General features: G+C 45.8%; 1 protein-coding gene across 1 annotated transcript in view; it reads left to right on the forward strand.

The window, feature by feature from the left end:
* ppfia2 (PTPRF interacting protein alpha 2) overlaps positions 1-19,052 on the forward strand; it is a 114,792-nt gene that overhangs the window by 23,040 nt on the left and 72,700 nt on the right. The gene's annotated exons all lie outside the window — the stretch shown is intronic.

Consider the following 19,052-nt stretch of genomic DNA (forward strand, 5'->3'; position numbering starts at 1 on the left):
CGACTTGCTTCTTGCAGAATACTATGTGTCACCGAGCCGACCTGCTCGTAGCTGCTCTGCTTATCTCTCTCTGGGCTAACCTATGAGAAGATGGTTATCCCTAGCATAAACTAAACTATGATACGATAGTTACCCCTAGCATAAACTAACCAAATATACGATAGTTACCCCTAGTTAACTAAACTATGATACGATAGTTACCCCTAGCATAAACTAACCTATGATAAAATGGTTATTGCTAGCATGAACTAACTTATGACTGCGCTAACCTATGATAAGATAGTTACCCCTAGCATAAACTAACCTTTGATAAGATAGCTATCCCTAGCATAAACTAACCTATGACTTCTTGGGCAGGAAAATTTAATATTTTTATCAGCCTTGGGGTGTATGTTTGGGAGAGGAGACACTTCAGTCGTATTTATAGATTTGTATGTATGAGTTGTATTTATAGATGTGAAGGCTACGCATGTGTTGTATTTATAGACGTCAACACTCAGCGGTGTGGAGTGATTTATCACCACTATTATTGTGGGTGGAATACGTCTTTATATCAGGATCAATTCCCCTCCATATCGACTGCTATATAAATCCCATGTTAAAGGATGTAGCATGAGTCCATAATATTAACCTGCTGTGTTTGGCAAGAGAAAGTAGGACCGTGAAGCCTAATGACACACCCTTGGACATATTTATTCTTATTATGACCATGTTAATAATAATAATAATAATCTTTGCATATTTATTTCGTATAATTTACAATGAAAAACATTCAAAACCACTTTCAGGATTTAAAAAAACATGTGTTTTCAGTCGACGTTGAAAAGCGAAATCAAGGTGAGTCTTTTTATCGTCAGCTTGCAGAGCACCGCTGACTATAATAATAATCATTAACAATAAGGGCAAGGACAACTTTACGAAACGACGGTTCAAAGCAAACACGGAACCGGAAACAACCGATCTATGGAAGCCTTTGTGTGATTCCCAGAAGACACTTGGTTGAGGCTCAGAAGTTGGTGCGGTATTGACTTTGCTTTCATCATTCCCGGCCAGTCACTTGGATGAAAGCCAAATGACTCAATGTAAATGTATTGCAGTGGAGCAGATATGGGACATTTAAAACAGCTTATTCTTCCTGCTATAGTATCGATGGATTGACTTTTGCCCGGACCTGTGAATATAGGACAAGGAAGATCATGACGTTAGACACTAGGTTGAGGTGGAGGAAGGAGTGAAGCGTAGATTTACACATGGCAGAAAACGTAAGGTTGATACCACTCTGCTTGGATATCTCAGATTTGACCACTCTGCTCCACTCTCGCCTCACCACATCTTCACCTAACATGTCGACGCATGAGGACCCTGCTGCCACTTCCCCTGCAGGAAGTAACCCACAGCCTGCCTGGGTCTCCTCCAGCCTGGGTCTCCTCCAGCCTGGGTCTCCTCCAGCCTGGGTCTGTCCCAGCCTGGGTCTGTCCCAGCCTGGGTCTCCTCCAGCCTGGGTCTCCTCCAGCCTGGGTCTCCTCCAGCCTGGGTCTCATGTAGTCTGTACCTGGGGAGGGGACACAGTGAGAGGGGGGTGGAGACAGGGAATGGGCGAGTACAGATGGAAGGTGGTAATGAACGGGCGACCAGGGATAAAGGGAGAGAGAGAGAGAGAGAAAGAAAGGGTGTGTGTGTGTGTGTGTGTTTGTGTGCGTCTTCGGAGAGATGGTGAATGTCCTTGACCTTCAAAGCCTGGCTGGATACACTCAGTCACATGCAAACACACTCAGTCCTTTGACGCACACACACACACACACGCACGCAGACATACGCATGCATGCACACGCCAACACACACACATGCACACTCAGTGCTTACATTTAATGGAAAAGGAACAAGGCTGACATATTTCTCATGCACACACACACACACACACACACACACACACACACACACACACACACACACACACACACACACACACACACACACACACACACACACACACACACACACACACACGTTACACAAGCGTTATTTCCCTGCTCCTGTTTCAGTGTGTCCAGCCAGTGGCTCGACAGGCTCTGACACTCTGAGGTCCCCATCGCACGGCCGTCCTAAAGCTCATCAGCCAAGCTACCCAGCGGGCCTTTACTCAACGCTGAAGCCCACAGCCCGACGGGCGTGACGCTAGCGTCATGTTCGTAGCGCGACCCCAAAATGAAACGGAATCCTCTGGTTTTAACAGCGAAGCCCACGGAGCCCAAGGATGATGCAGGGCTGGGTTATTTAACCGCCTTTGAGTAGGACTGTTTCATTTTGGACGCACAAAACGTGTAACATTGCACCTAAAAATAGTACTGAGCATTGTGTAGCATCTTATCCTAGCTATCTTTGTTGTGTATGGGGAATGGGTTAAGCTAACGATTGTTATCGCTTGGCACTTGGTTCTATGAGCACCCTTACTGTACTGACAGCGATATATTGTTTCTCTTTCTTTTGACAAATGTACTTCGTAAGTCGCTTCGGATAAAAGCCTCTGCTAAATTCCCAAAATGTGAATGTTAATGTAACATTATTTAGCGTCCGTGCCGACACGGCCATGTGCTTGTCTTTATTGGGTTCCAAACATCAGTTTTTTTAGCTCCAGTGTCTGATGTCTGAATAGATATGAGACCCACCTGACATGATCTCAGCCAATCAGAAAAATGTAGATTCTCTCTCGCTCTCGCTCTCGCTCTCGCTCTCGCTCTCGCTCTCTCTGACTCTCTCTCTCTCTCTCTCTCTCTCTCTCTCTCTCTGACTCCCTTTCTCTCTCACACTCTTTCTCTCTCTCTCTCTCTCTACATCTCTATCTACCCCTCTCTCGACATCTCTCTCTCTCTCTCGCTCTCCCTCCCTCTCTCCCTCCCTCCAACTGTAAGGGGTCACAAGCCCAGAACCTTCCCCGAAGGCAAGGGAGAAGGCACTTAGAAATGGAGCAAAACTAGAACATGCTGCTTCATATATTCCACCGGGACACGTGCCCAGAAGAGATATGTTAAGCTGCTATGACGACGTGTGCAGGGAGTCAAACGAACAGGGTCATCTGCAGTCAAAGGGTCAACGATGGGGCAGATACAACGATAAGACGACAGCAAGACGATGGAAAGAGTTCCAGTCGTCAGAGAGAACAGAGAGGGATGGAGGGATGGACAGATGAGAGGAAGAGAGAGAGAGGGATAGGACACCAGGAGGGTTGTGCTGAAGTGGTTGTACCTTAAAAAGCAATTCCTCTGATACAAAAACGGTACGATGATATAGGATTCTTGTTTATGAATACCAAACCAACGGCACGGAAGAAAATCCTTGGCCGTTGAATGGAGAGAAGGCGAAACAGATTGACAGAGAAAATTCTCTCTGTCTCTGTCTCTCTGTCTCTGTCTCTCTGTCTCTGTCTCTCTGTGTCTGTATCTCTTTCTCTGTTTGTGTCTGTCTCTCTGTCTTTCTGTGACATCTATATATCTCTTGCCTCTCTCCTCTCTGATGATGACTTTAACTCTGTCTCTCTTTGTGGTGGCAACACACACACACAGAAACACACAGACACACAGATTCTTGTGATCCAGGCGACAGGGCCGCCAAGTTGTGATGTCATCGAGAGGTGATGTCACCACATCTCTGTCTGAACTCGTCTCTCTGTTGTCACCAAGGGCAACGGAGAGAGATGCCCTCTTTGTCTCACTCTCCAACTCTCTGTCTCTCGCACTCGCCCACACTCTCTTACTCTGTTGCACCCGCTCTGAGTTTCTCACTCCCTCTCTCCCCCTTAGTCTCTCTCTCTCTCTCTCTCTCTCTCTCTCTCTCTCTCTCTCTCTCTCTCTCTCTCTCTCTCTCTCTCTCTCTCTCTCTCTCTCTCTCTCTCTCTCTCTCTCTCTCTCTCTCTGTGTCTGTGTGTGAATTGCAGTACACATATTATTAAATCCCCTTTTCATTGGACGTGCACCCTTACGTTTGTGTGTGTGTGTGTGTGTTTGCCCCCACTCCCCGAGCGAGAGAGAATGACTGGTGCATTTGGAGTGGCAGCCCCTCACAACCGGAGCTCCGCCCTCACGTTAACACTCTCCTGTGTGTTCCTACAGGCATATCCGAGGTCTATCGAAGTCTGTCTGTCTGTCTCTCTCTCTCTCTCTCTCTCTCTCATCTCTCTCTCCTCTCTCTCTCTCTCTCTTATTTATATATATATATATATATATTTATATATATATATATATATACATATATATATATGCCTGTAGCTCCCGGCAAGTGCAAGTCTTCGGTTCTTTGTTTTGTTCAGTAGATCTCTCTTTCTTCTGTGTGAGTCTCGCTCTCTTCACAACAACGTTGGCTGAGCACTAAATCCGTTCTACACCGTTCTTCATTCATTGGTTTATTTTGGGTGAGCCGCCGTGATGCATGCAATGTATTCAAAATGGCTGCTGCTGCTCTAACGTCCTCCTCCTGTCTCTCTCTCTCTCTCTCTCTCTCTCTCTCTCTCTCTTTCTCTTTCTCTTTCTCTTTCTCTCTCTCTCTCTCTCTCTCTCTCTCTCTCTCTCTCTCTCTCTCTCCCTCCGCCTACGCCTGTTCTCCCCGCTCAGGTAAGACGCGTTGTCGCCTTCTCTGTTTTCCCTGTGGAGTGTAGGTGTAGTGGATACCAACACGGTGTGGATGGCTTGCCTGACCTCCACTGAGGCCTAGACGCCCAAGCAGCTCGGCTCCTCCTAGCTGAGTGTCGAGGTGTCCCCGAGCCAGACACCTCACCCCGACTGCTCCCGACGCGCCGGCTGTCGCCTCGCATGGTTCACTCCCCAGTCGGTGTGTGAATGTGTGGTTGTAAGTGGCTTTGGATGAAAGTGTCTGCTAAATGTCTCATTCTCGGAAGGAGGAATCAGTCGCCCCCTAACAGGCATGTTTTTAATTTATCCCTCGGATATCACTTGGAAATTCGGACGAAAAGTAACCTAGCCTAGAAAGAAAAATACAATTACTTGCTCTTTTTTTTTTTTTTTTTTCATAAACAAAATCACACAGCGTTTGAATACTAAATTGAGTAAAAAAAAAACCTGCCTTACGAACAAAAATCTGAATATTTGGGCTCGGCACGAAACCATCGCCGATTCCCGCCTGATTTACAACAGGTATGTGTGTGTGTGTGTGTGTGTGTGTGTGTGTGTGTGTGTGTGTTTATGTGTGGTCGAGTGTTTGACTGGTCCTGCATAGCATTGATTCACTGTGTCGAGCACTACCTCCTTGGCAGGAAGAGGTCTTGATTGACATTCAAGCTCGACCAATCACTGACGGCCTAAAAGATCAGTACTCCGAACCATGAACTATTTCTGACCCGGCAGCAGCATTTTAGCGTGTGCTAAAATCTTGTTAATACACCTTGAAACAGACACACACACACACACACACACACACATACCAGTGTGCACACACCCACACCTGTGTGTACGCATTCACACACAAACACATCTGTTTGCACACACTTACGCACAAACACACACATACACACACACACACCTGTGTGCAAGCACACACACACAAATACACCCGTGTGCACACACACAGACAGACAGACAGACAGACAGACACACCAGTGTGCACACATACACACACACACATCCGTGTGCACTAACTTAAACACACACACACACCTGTGTGCGCGCACACACACACACACACACACACACACACAAACATACCCGTGTGCACAAATGTACGCACAAACACACACACACACACATCTGTGTGCACACACACACACACACACACACACACACACACACACACACACACACACACACACACACACCCGTGTGCACATACGCATATATATACACACAGAAATATTTAAGACAACGTATACATCTTAATACAGCCTGATGCTAACGGGCCGTCCGGGGGCTAGCCTCCCGCTAGGCGCCTGTTTTACGTTATGTGGTTCGCAGCCTTCAGTTCACACTCAGGTTTATGCTCTTCTCCTTGTAAAAAGCGCAGCGATGGAACAGAAAGAGGGCCAGGACGCGGTACAAAGATATTAGTGCTGTAAATATGGCTGACTTATTACGCACGGTGTTGCATTTCAGCTTGATGCTGTTTGAATGACTTGAATGAATGATGTTAAATAAAAGTGTGTTCTTCCAATGATGAAAGGAAATGAGGTAGGCTGACGCAACAGGTAGTATACGGTACATTTGCCAAAGGACCCCATCTAGATTTGACTAAATTGTTTGTTTTAAACCAGTGGGAAGAGTGTAATTCTGCTGTGAAATGCAACACAACAATGCAGTTGTATTGAATAGATTGTTGACAAAGTATTTGCTCACTTAACAACATTTTCTGCTTTAACAGAAACAGAATATGCCAAGATGTCTTGTTTAATTTAGTACAAAATAAGGCATGTTCGAATTATATTGCATTCAGACATATCAATCAGTGTCTCTTTGTGCCCTAAAATCCAACCAGCTGACCATAAATTACTTTTATTTTATTAATTATGAATCCTCCACTACCATAACCAGCCAGCCAGACAGACAGATGGGACATTTATGAGGTGTCATTACTTCCACTTCTGATAGATTACATTTATATCAGAGGCGTGTGAGAAGCTTTCACTGCCAGGAAGACAGTTTAACTCTCACGATTCAAGTGTTCCATAACTCAATTTATTCCGAATGTTTGAATTGGCTTATTCTGACTGTTCGGACTGTTTTTATTAGTTTTACTTGTGTGAGTGCAACCTCTTGTGGCCGAATGAAGTATAACATTTGACAGGGAAAATACAACAAAGGCCTTACGCTCATCTCTTTTTTTGAGTATTCTTCACGTTTAAAGTATTTTGATTAATGGATTAGAGTCTTGACATGTTTATTTATTTTAGCAATTTCTTAATTAATATATTCATGTCATTATTGAAATTATTAGTAAGCTGTAGTAGTCATAGCTACTATTTGAACAAACAGAAGATGTGACAATGGGGTGTATTTATATTTTTTCTACATTTTCTTAAAATCCTTCATTTATGATTAAACCAGTAGACGCATCTGCTCAAAGGTAATGTTTGTGAAGCGAATCCGTAATGACGCAGAGGAACCAGCAGATGGCGCCATGGCGCAATAAGAATATTTTACCCGTGATGACAGACTCCTATTTTTCACTTTGGCTCCTCTCTATCCCGTTCTCCCTCAAATTTCAAATTGAGTTTAACGATTTCAAACAATATTTCAAAAGGTCATTATCTAACTCCGAGATTTCGGCAAAGCTTTATTTATGTTCTAGGAACCTGCTATCGTTTGTTTTGTTCTGATATTTTCCTGAAATCTCCACCAGTTGAATATTAAGTTGATCTATGAAGTGGGTCGGTGAATCACCCCAGTCAGGCATTATGGTTGTCTGGGGAAAGCTTGGGCCTGCCTTAACGGTCTCCAGCAGGCTACCACAGAGCTATTCCTCTCTGTAACGGAGGAATATGTTATTTCTATTCAAATTCATCTTCCGTTTAAGGATCCTCTGTCTCTCTAGAGGAGGATGGGGAATCGGCCTCACCTTTGATCATGTGGATTCCTTTGGTTTCTAACGTTATGATGTATCTCACCTTCCCCTTCTCGCACAGCTCTGTGTCTCTCTCTCTTTCCATCTCTCTCTCTCTCCACCTTCTCTCTCTCTTTGTCTGTCTGTCTCTCTCTGTGCGTCTTTCTCTCTCCATGTCTCTCCACCCACTCTCTGTCTGTCTGTCTGTCTGTCTGTCTGTCTGTCTGTCTGTCTGTCTGTCTGTCTGTCTGTCTGTCTGTCTGTCTGTATGTATCTCTCTCTCTCTCCCTCTCTCTCTCTCTCCACCTTCTCTCTCTCTCTCTCTCTCTCTCTCTCTCTCTCTCTCTCTCTCTCTCTCTCTCTCTCTCTCTCTCTCTCTCTACCATCTCTCTCCCTGTCTGTCACTCTCTCCAACCTCTCTCTCTCTCCACCCCCTCTCTCTCTCTCTCTCTCTCCAACCTCGCTCTCTCTCCACCCCCCCCCCCCCCCCTCTCTCTCTCTCTCTTGGTCATGCAGCTGATTTTTCCAAAGTTAAGGAAGCAGTTGTTCTTCATCTGTGTCACAAAGTGCACACCGTGTATGAGTCCTAATGCGATCCTGTCCGCCCCGTGTTACCTAATGACTCTGAGAAACCCTAAACTCCTAAAAATGGAGCGGAGGAAATCACATTAGGTGTCTCGGAAGGGGAGAGGTTCGGAGGAATCTGTACTGCTGATATTGTTCACAACACTGGGGGCTGTAATGAAGAAGTGATGAGAGTGCTCCGAGTACACACACACACACCCTCGCATGCACGTACACACACGCGCACTCACACATACGCGCGCACACACACGCATGCTCGCCCATACACGTACACACATAGGCGCGCACACACGTACACACACATAAACACGCTCGCACGCATACACACACAGACACACACCCTTTTAACTGTTTCTGCTAGACTGCGTGACTGATGAGCTTGAACTTGCAAATAAAGTTTTGAAAAAAAGAGTCGGGGGATTGTGTGGGAGGAGGAACGAACACACACACACACACACACACACACACACACACACACACACACACACACACACACACACACACACACATTCACATAGACTCACACACACACACACACACACACACATTCACATAGACTCACACACACACACACACACACACACACACACACACACACACACACACACACACACACACACACACACACACACACACACACACACACACACACACACACACACACACACACACACACACACACACAAAGTGCTGGCAGGAAGGAAAAAGAGATGTGCTTGTAGTGACTTTTCTGAAGATATATTGCATCAATAAATCAATGGGTTTGTGCTCGGCTCTATTCTGATCCCTGATTGGCTGCTCTCTCTTGTTACCAAGCTGAACTCTGCTGGCAATAGGCTCTTACTCTCTCAGCGAGCTGAACTCTGCTTGTGATAGGCTGCTCTCTTAACGAGCTGAACTCTGCTGGTGATAGGCTGCTCTCTTAACGAGCTGAACTCTGCTGGCGATAGGCTCTTACTCTCTTAACGAGCTGAACTCTGCTGGTGATAGGCTGCTCTCTCTTAACGAGCTGAACTCTGCTGGTGATTGGCTGCTCTCTCTTAACGAGCTGAACTCTGCTGGTGATAGGCTGCTCTCTTAACGAGCTGAACTCTGCTGGCGATAGGCTCTTACTCTCTTAACGAGCTGAACTCTGCTGGTGATAGGCTGCTCTCTCTTAACGAGCTGAACTCTGCTGGTGATAGGCTGCTCTCTCTTAACGAGCTGAACTCTGCTGGTGATAAGCTGCTCTCTTAACGAGCTGAACTCTGCTGGTGATAGGCTGCTATCTTAACGTGCTGAACTCTGCCGGTGATTGGCTGCTCTCTCTTAACGAGCTGAACTCTGCTGGTGATAGGCTGCTCTCTCTTAACGAGCTGGCCGTCAGTGAGCTGAACCCTCTGGCCAAATATGCATGACACCCCCCTTTACCCAGGCCCCCACAAGGGCGAGAAAAAACTACCTTCTTCCAGGGATGGTCAGGGTGCAATGGGTGCCATTGCACCCACAATCAGCCTCTTGATTGTGAAGATAATACTGGAATAAGCAATTTTGGTTACAAAATCGATCTCAGGCAAAAGAGATTGAAGTGTGCTCGTCTTTCAGAAGCTGTAGAAACATCCAGACATTCATCTCTGGATAAAGATATCTTCAGAGCTGATTGAGGTGTGTGGTAGTCCCTGTCATCCACACACACACTCCCATTAGGTGTTTAGATCCGAAATGATGCCCGAATATCCAACCTTTAATTCAGATTCGGAGCTCGTTTGACGCGTTCCGAGTTTTCTTGAACTCCTAGCTGATGTCTGGGAAGTGTAGTCCTTTTTAGAAAACATCTGCCTCCTAGTTTTTTTTACTTGTAACTTCTTGTATTTATTGGTTAACCTACGGGAAAATAATATGAAACCATGATTCCATGAAATATGAACAACTTTGACACATGCAATTTGATGAGGAGGATAATCCTGACTAAGGTGTTGATGTTAGTCTTTTTGGGGATGGTGGTTGTGCTGTTCTGTTGCCGGGTAACCAGGCGGTTGGCCTGCCAGCGTCCATGGTGACAGCTTTAGAATTATATGATTTGGCTGAAACCTCCTGGGTGGGGGGGGAGGGGGGAGTGAAGGTTAGGCGTGGGAGTTGTAGTTCTGCTGATGCATGGCTCAGCCTCCAGCCAGTTGTTCGACTACATTATCTTAAGAGGACGATAAAGGTTTTAGGTTCAAGTAAGATTGCCCTTTGTGCTTCTTCACAAAACCAACAACCAATCAATAACCTTTACACCCGTTTGGCAGACTCCATCTTCTACCATGATATCACATCTGTTTCCGTACCTTTTTGTTTCCCTGCCTCGATGATTGACATTCTAGGAACGTTAATGCATTAATGAATGGAAGAGCAACTTGCATATATGTAGCCTGACTGTTTTCCCATTAGCATTTAGCTAAATGCAACACATGATAAATGCTAATGGTACCGACCAACCGCATTGTTATTGTTTTATCAGTATACTGTGTAGCATTAGCATGCGGCGGAATGCTATGGCAACGTTCCTTCCTGTGAGGGCAATTCCGTCCTCATTTCCCATTTCCAGCCCTGAGTCTCTCCAACATCGGCTCAAACTTAATATGGATGCACACACACACACACACGCCTGTGTACATGTGTACACACAGCATATAAATAGCAACATCCACACACAGGCAATCCCAAACAGATTACCCACAGTGCACTCTGGCTCTGAGGGAATCCATCAGGGTGGGTTCGGTGTGGACGCGACAGCAGAGGAATCGTGTCACGGGATCAGGGCAGCGTAGCGGGTGATAAGATTTGTAATATGCCTAGACGCCGTGCCGTCACTCTGCTGCAGGTTATTGCTTCCCCCCCGAAACCTCGCGCTGGTGCTGGCGGTGTTGATGTACACCACCAGCGCCGCATCGGCACACGCTTTTGTTTATTCGGTGTTCGTTTGTCTGGTTGTTGATTCGTAATCCAGCCGAGTTGAGATCCCTCCGTTACGCAAGCCTACAAAGAAGATGGCGTTGGCTTGATTGAACTCTTGTTGTGCTGATGTTGTGGATAACGTCGGCGATGGCAGCCTCTGGATGGAAGACAATGTGAAATCATACTTCCCTGATATGATATATTTCAAACGAATACAGGATATTGGCAACGGAGCGAGCATAGAGTCTGTGATCTGAATCTGACCGGATTGTGCAAAACACATGAAAAGTGTGTGTCTGTTTGCGTTTGTGTGTGTGTTTGTCTGTCTGTGTGCGTTTGTGTGTATGTGTATGTGTGTGTGTGTCTGTGTGTGTGTGACTGTTTGAGTTTGTGTGGGTGTGTGTGTGTGTGTGTTTGTCTGTCTGTTTGCGTTTGTGTGTGTGTGTGTGTGTCTGTTTGCGTTTGTGTGTGTCTGTGTGTGTGTGTGTGTGTGTGTGTGTGTGTGTGTGTGTGTGTGTGTGTGTGTGTGTGTGTGTGTGTGTGTGTGTGTGTGTGTGTGTGTGTGTGTGTGTGTGCGCCCTTGGCGGCGGCTCTGAATGACAGGGAAGATATGAAAAACAAACAATGTGATGAGGGAATTGGTCGAGATGCTAAAGACCGCAGGTTTGTCACAGACTCGGACGTCAAAGTCGGTTAGAAAGTCACAGGTTATAAAGCCACCCTCGTTTCCTGGTGAGTTAGGGATAACCGCAGCAGAGAACGACCCAATTAGGGTTCTTTGTCTCCGTGAATACGAGTTGGTGGTGCACCCCCTACTGGTAGCCCACTCAATCGTGAATTTAGAAACCGTAATCACAAATGAAGTACTTGGCACAGACCCCTAGTGAGTGTTCCCAGCCATGTTTTGCTTGTGGGTAGCTTGTTGACACTGAGTTAAAGTGATGAGATCTGAACACCTTTAAAGAGGGAGGAAACAGGGGTTCACTGTTTACATAGCAGTTTGGGAACCTGGTTAGTAATTGGCAAATTGTAAATAGTACTTAGCATCGTGTAGCATATTATCCTAGCTACCTTTGTTGTGTACAGGGAATGGGCTAACCTAACAATTGTTAGTGCTCGGCACGTCTATGAACATCCTTACTGTACCGACCGGCGATATATTGTTTCTCTTTCTTCTGATAAATGTGCTCTTTGTAAGTCGCTTTGGATAACGCGTCTGCTAAATGCCCTAAATGTTACTGTAGACAGTTACGATTGGTAATGTGTGCATGTAACCGCCGTCAGCGATGGAGATGAAATCGCTGTGACTGTAATCTCCCCTGCTCACAGAGATCCACAGGGGGTCTGGCAGGTCCGGCAGTCAGGGGCCCCAGAACCCCAAAGAGGGGGCCCCTGTACTTCCTCTCAACTTGTTAAGACAACACAGCACACAGCCTACACGTGTAATGTGTTTTTTTGCATTGTGTCAGGCAGCGTGGTAACAAGTGTATTGTAATGCTGTTGTTGCTCCGCCCACTGCAAGATATTGCATATATATTAAAGATAATAATAATAATAATAATACATAGGTTTTATATAGCGCTTTTTCTCGGTACCCAAAGACGCTTTACAAAAACACAAAACAAAAAGGATACAAATGGAAAGTACGGTACATACATGCATACATACAAATACTCCAAAACAACAATACAGAGAAAGATAGGACAATAAGAAAGAGAGAGGGTGAAAAAAGATTTGTCAGGTGTTGTAAGTGATGTTGAAGAGATGTGTTTTGAGATGACTTTTGAAAGACTGCGGTGAATCAGAGTTACGGATGGCCAGGGCCCAGGGGGACGGAGTTCCAGAGGGTACAAGATGCAATCTTTAATGAAATGATTCATCACTGATTTAATCCAAGCTAAGGCAATAATCGTTCTACAACGTAACAATTAGCATCATGTACGTACATTGATGTGATCCTGAGACACTGTGTGTATGCTCCTGCATAAGTCTTAAGTGTATTTTCATTTACATTTGCATTAACATTTTGGGTGTTTTGCAGACGCTTTTATCCAAAGCGATTTACAATAAGTATGTACTAGTGAGCAGGCTCGTCTTTCGGTGAGTGGTTGGTTAGAGAGTTCCCAGCCATAGGGATCTGGATTTGAATCCCGCTGTTTAACTGTAGGCCTCTTGAGTAGGAGTGGTCCCTTACCTTTACCGCGTCACAAAAGTGAAATCAAATACACATGACTCTAGATCACATGACCGGATGGCTGTAAATGTTCCTCTTTCAAAGCTGCTGTGCAAATAAACGTGTTTAATCAGCTGGGATAATACAGACTTTAAACAGCGGTGAGATTAATGGAAAAATTACACTTTAATGACAATCACACACACACTCACACACACATGCACACACGCGCAGGGAGATGGACACAGGCATACACGCACAAACACTCACACACACACGCACACAAAACCACACACGCACACGCACACACACACACACACACACACACGCACACACATGCACACACGCGCAGGGAGATGGACACAGGCATACACGCACAAACACTCACACACACACACACACACGCACACACATGCACACACACACACACACACACACACACACACACACACACACACACACACACACACACACACACACACACACACACACACACACACACACACACACACACAGGCGTGTGTGAATCTAATTTAGGGTTTAAGGGACAACTCATATCTCTGCGGTCCTTGTGTCGTATTGTAATCACGGATCCCTGAAAATAACAGTGGTGATGTCGCTTCACCCTTTGACCCCGAATCTTCAATCGGGGGAATGTTTTAGCATATTTGAACAGTGATGTATTTGAACGTGTCTCCAGGCGTCACCATGCATATGCCCTGCTGATTTACATGATATGAATGTAATCTAATATGGTCTGAGGGTTATGCAAAGGATGGTGTGTTGATGTGAGGATGAGGACGGTTCAACTGGGAAAATCAATGTGTGAGCGTGTGTGATGTGTGATGGATGAAAGGGTGTCTTGTGATGTGTGCGTTCTCATCGGGGTGTTTAAAAGACAGAGAGAGAGGAGGAAGCGCACCCACACACACACACACACACACACACACACAAAGACACACACACACAACCACACACATACATACAAACACACACACACACACACACACACACAAAGACACGCATACACACACACATACACACACACACACATACATACACACACACACACACACACACACACACACACACACACACACACACACACACACACACACACACACACACACACACATATACATACACTGTACATACATACATACATACATACATACATAGTATGTATGTATGTATGTATGTATGTATGTATTACATACATACATACATACATACATACATACATACTGTACATACATACACACACACACACACACACACACACACACACACACACACACACACACACACACACACACACACACAGTGTGTGTATTTCCTTACTATCATGGATGGTGGATGCGTCACAATAAAGTCACGTATTTTTGACTTTTAAGGCAAGTGGAATTTGTGCTCAAACAAAGGAACAGAGCAACAAATACTCTCAAAATGTGAGCGGCTCTTAACCAGTCTGAATAGAGATGTGTTTTCCAACGGATGCCATAGAAAGTGTGGTCCTTTGTCCGACATGACGTGCGTGTGCAAAATCAATACGTTGCAAGTGAACACCGGCTGGAAAAGGTTTCAAAAGCAGACAACAGAAGATAGGGTTGGTGGTGTCTTGAAGATGGCTCCATTATGGTGGTTTGCTGTGTGTGTGCCTTGACTTTTCCGTCTGGTTTAAATTGTGAGCTTAATCTTTCCCCGTGATGCAACCATACATTATGACCTTGATAACAACAAGCAGAAAACCGGGGCATTATGTAACACGGGAGATTTCAAGTATTCTTTCTGTGGACTTCTGGAGGGTCTTAATGTACGCACTTATTAAATGTTGAACGTCCTTGCACTTAGAAATAGTACTCTGTATAGCATTGTATAGCATCTTATCCTAGCTATCTTTGTGTATGGGGAATGGGTTAAACTAACAAATGTTAATGCTTGACACTTGGTTCTATGAACATCCTTACTGTACCGAATGGATATATTTTTTCTCTTTCTTCTGACAAATGTAGCCTACTCATTGTGAATCACTTTGGATAAAAGTCTCTGCTAAATGCCCTAAATGTTAAACGTAAACTGAGTTTGTCTATCACTGGAACGAAGCTCAACGTGAACAAACACTTCATCGCTCAGCAGACTAAACACCGCCCCCTCATTGGAGTAATTAGACGGGGCGTGGCCACAGGGTGCCGCCGCCTCACCGCGCCTGTAGTGGCGGAATGTGAGGCGCTCGAACCGCTCAGTGTGCAGCCGCAGCATCATGTGAGTGGTTGGTTCGTATCCCACTATCTGGATATCTTTAAGCCTGTGCTGTATTTTTCTCTCTTTTTTTTGCGCTGCTGCCTGATTATCGGTGAACGTGGAGTCAGAGAGAGAGGGATAGAGAAAGAGAGAGAGAGGAGGGTGAGCGGTAATCGCTGGGTAACAGATGGACCCATCGTAGCCCACCGTCCTGAAGAGGAGCCACCATGGACCCCCAGCTCCCCTCCGGTGCGTCTCGCCGAGCTCTCCTCGTCAAGCAAGTCGATAGGAACGCCCTCCTCATCGGCTAGAGGACGAGATCGATCCACCACCACCTCGGATGGTTGTGAAGGGGCCAGCACGGGAACATAACACCGGGAGAAGTCGTGCGTTGTGCTTTAGGTTTTAGTTTTAGTTTTATTCTCGGAGCGCTGAGTTTTATTCTGGCTTGGATCCTCTGAGGCGCGCGGGTCGCGTCGTGGGGTGCCGCCACCGCCGCTGCCCCTCGACTTTCCGGTCCCGGTTGGAATTTGAGGTCCCCCTCGTTTTTTCCCCCACCTGTACCGGCTGCAGTCATGTTTTTGTAGACGGTCCTCCGCGTTCACCTCTTTAGACAGACTAATCCCCCCCGTACCCCCCCTTCCCAACCGCGGCGCCTCTTGAACCCACGGGATTATGATCTTCTCGGACATGAGCACGGGGACCAACTCTCCCAAGGTGCATCCGCCCAATGGGACTCGGTTTTACACGTTTCAGGCAAGTAACGATAAGGTTCCTCGTTTTCTTTTCATTTACAAGCGAAAAAAAGGATATGGATTGCTGTTGACCTTTTGTGCTTTCATGTCTTGGCTTTATGTCTGACTATAGAGGAAAACTGATGTGTAGTCCCAGAAAAGGTGGGGTTGCAATGTAATTTTCAAACTTTTCCTCCTTTTTTTACATCTTGTACACGAGACACACACACACACACACACACACACACACACACACACACACACACACACACACACACACACACACACACACACACACACACACACACCCCAAACAAATGATCCTTTTGAACTGTATTACACTGCCTATTTTTAATTAAGCCTATTGTACATTCATATTCATACACTGTGGTGTAGACCTTCAATGGAAACTTGAATACTGTCCTTTAACCAATGGAAACAATGGAAATTATTCCCAAGATAAGCTTGTCGTCTTTTAAAGGAGGCCGCTACTTTTCAATCCACTTTTATAAATGTCTTATTTTCGTTTTAGAGTTCAGAAAGAAGGAAAGAGATGAAAGATGAGGGTCTTCATTTCACAGGCGGCAGCTGGAAGGTCGCTAGTTCGATCCCCGGCTCCTCCTAGCTGAGTGCCGAGGTGTCCCTGGACAAGACACCTCACCCTAACTGCTCCTGACGTGCTGGCTGTCGCCTTGCATGGTTGACTCCGCCGGTGAATGTGTGCGTGAATGGGTGAATGTGAGGCAATATTGTAAAGGGGTTTGAGCGGCCACTCGTTAGAAAAGCGCAGTATAAATGCATTCTATTTACCATTAACTATTATCAGTTTTTCATAGAGGGTCTGCTCTGATGTTCCCCCTGTAACGGTGGAGGACGTGTTCCGCTAATTTGATTACATCTTCGAAGAAGAAGAAACAAGTAGAGCGAGTGTGTGGGGGTCGTCTCTGTCGACGGACCTCGTCGTTTTATTTCCCCACTCTGTGACTCTGTGTTACTCCAGTGGAGTTCAGCCATCACGCTAAACACAGAACTCCTCGCTCCGATTCTACCCTGATCTGTTTTTTAACCCCCCCCCCCCAAGAAAACAGACAGAGCGACATAGAGCCCGTGTCGGCTGGGGTTTGTGGAAGCAGAGGGGCAGAACGGTGACCTTTGGGTGGCTGTTTTCCACCGTGTCGGGCCACAGCTCCGGCCTGTCATGTCGGGTTATCCGACGATGTGGAAGAGACCCATGGGGGTTCAGCTTTCTATGCGCTCCCCTTCTCATACTCAGCAGTCCCAAGAACCATGATGTACTGACAACAGGGGCATCAGTGTCCCGTACGCCGGATGCTAATGTAGGGAGTATTCTGTTACAATCAGAGCTCAGGGTTCGGTTCTGTATACGTAGGAATAAATATGAGCCAATGTATCATCAATCGCAGGAGTGACTTTCGCTGAAGGAGTAATTTCAGGTCAACAAACGCCGTAGTGTGATGCTGGCAGCCAGGGGTGTTTGTAAATCCATATCTGTCGGAGGAAAGCAAAAGCAACGTATATTTATTGGTGGCTTGAATTACAGCACCCTGGGTTTTCTACGCTTTCTGCTCTCGTGTTCATTCCCCTCTTAAAGGACAACCTCAGGATTTAGTTTTTTGAACAGTTTAGCTAAAGAGACTAATGCAGACAACAATTACTGACGTTTAGCAGCCGTGAATCCACGAGAACAGGCGGCGATGTTATCCTTTGGGGTAATAGAGCACGTCAATGTAGGTCCTGTTTAAGTTCTTGTTTTTACCACTGTCAGGTTATATTCTATTATTTTGGAAAGAATCCCTAGAGAAACACAACTTGGTTCTTTACCTTTCGCTTGATCGCGTCCCGTTTGTTCTTGTGTCCAACCAACCCTCGCTCAATGAGATGTTTGGCGCGACAGTTTGGTCTTTGCAGGGGGGAGAATGGTGGGGATTTAGGTGAGAGAGGGGAGAGAGCAGAGTTTGTTGTGCTGGACTACAGAAGGCGGAGTCTAGTGTTATCCGTAAGATTTGGCTGTTATTGAATCCGACCTAATCTCGCTCAAGACCTCACATCGCTGACTACAGGGGGGCAGGGTAGTGTAGCGGCTTAGTGGGTTTTAACTCCCGGCTGGGTTCTGTACCCCAATGTCTGCACCCAACATGCTCCTTTTAAAACATAACTGAAATCACTCGAAACTGTTGCTTCTGATACAAGCGGCTTATCAATGACCAAACGTTAACTGACAGTGTGACCTGTTCGAGGTAAGGTTTGTGTCTGCTGGTCGATTCAGGAGAGCGACTGATTCGCACTTCTGTGGAAATATGTGTTGAGAAATATGTAATCAGAAATAAAAGTCTAATTTGAGCAGGAAAACATGATTAGGAAAGGGTAGTGACTGCATTAGCTCTTTGAGGTTGTTTACTCCTGGCTAATGACACTCATCTCCTCTCATATGCCCTTGCTTGTTTGCAGTTTGAAATATTCAGGGGGAAGTTAATTAATGGCCAAGTCGATGCCTGGTTGAAGCCTTTGACTTAATTAGCAGCGGGTCTGCAATTCAGTTTTTCTTTTGTCTGTTTTAGGACAGACATCAGTTTGATCCCTTTTCTTGGTCCAAGGTATAAGTGGCCCCTTCTAAGACACAATCGATGCAAACCGGCCTACTCGTTATAGTCCTTGGAATTTGACATTGTTTTACCTCTTGACACAGAAAACACAAAGGGGTTTTGTAGCTTGCTGTACGATTGACAAACAGGAGTGTGTGTGTGTGTGTGTGTGTGTGTGTGTGTGTGTGTGTGTGTGTGTGTGTGTGTGTGTGTGTGTGTGTGTGTGTGTGTGTGTGTGTGTGTGTGTGTGTGTGTGTG

Source organism: Gadus chalcogrammus, chromosome 19 (genome assembly GCF_026213295.1).
Source record: "Gadus chalcogrammus isolate NIFS_2021 chromosome 19, NIFS_Gcha_1.0, whole genome shotgun sequence".
In the NCBI taxonomy this organism is placed as follows: domain Eukaryota; kingdom Metazoa; phylum Chordata; class Actinopteri; order Gadiformes; family Gadidae; genus Gadus; species Gadus chalcogrammus.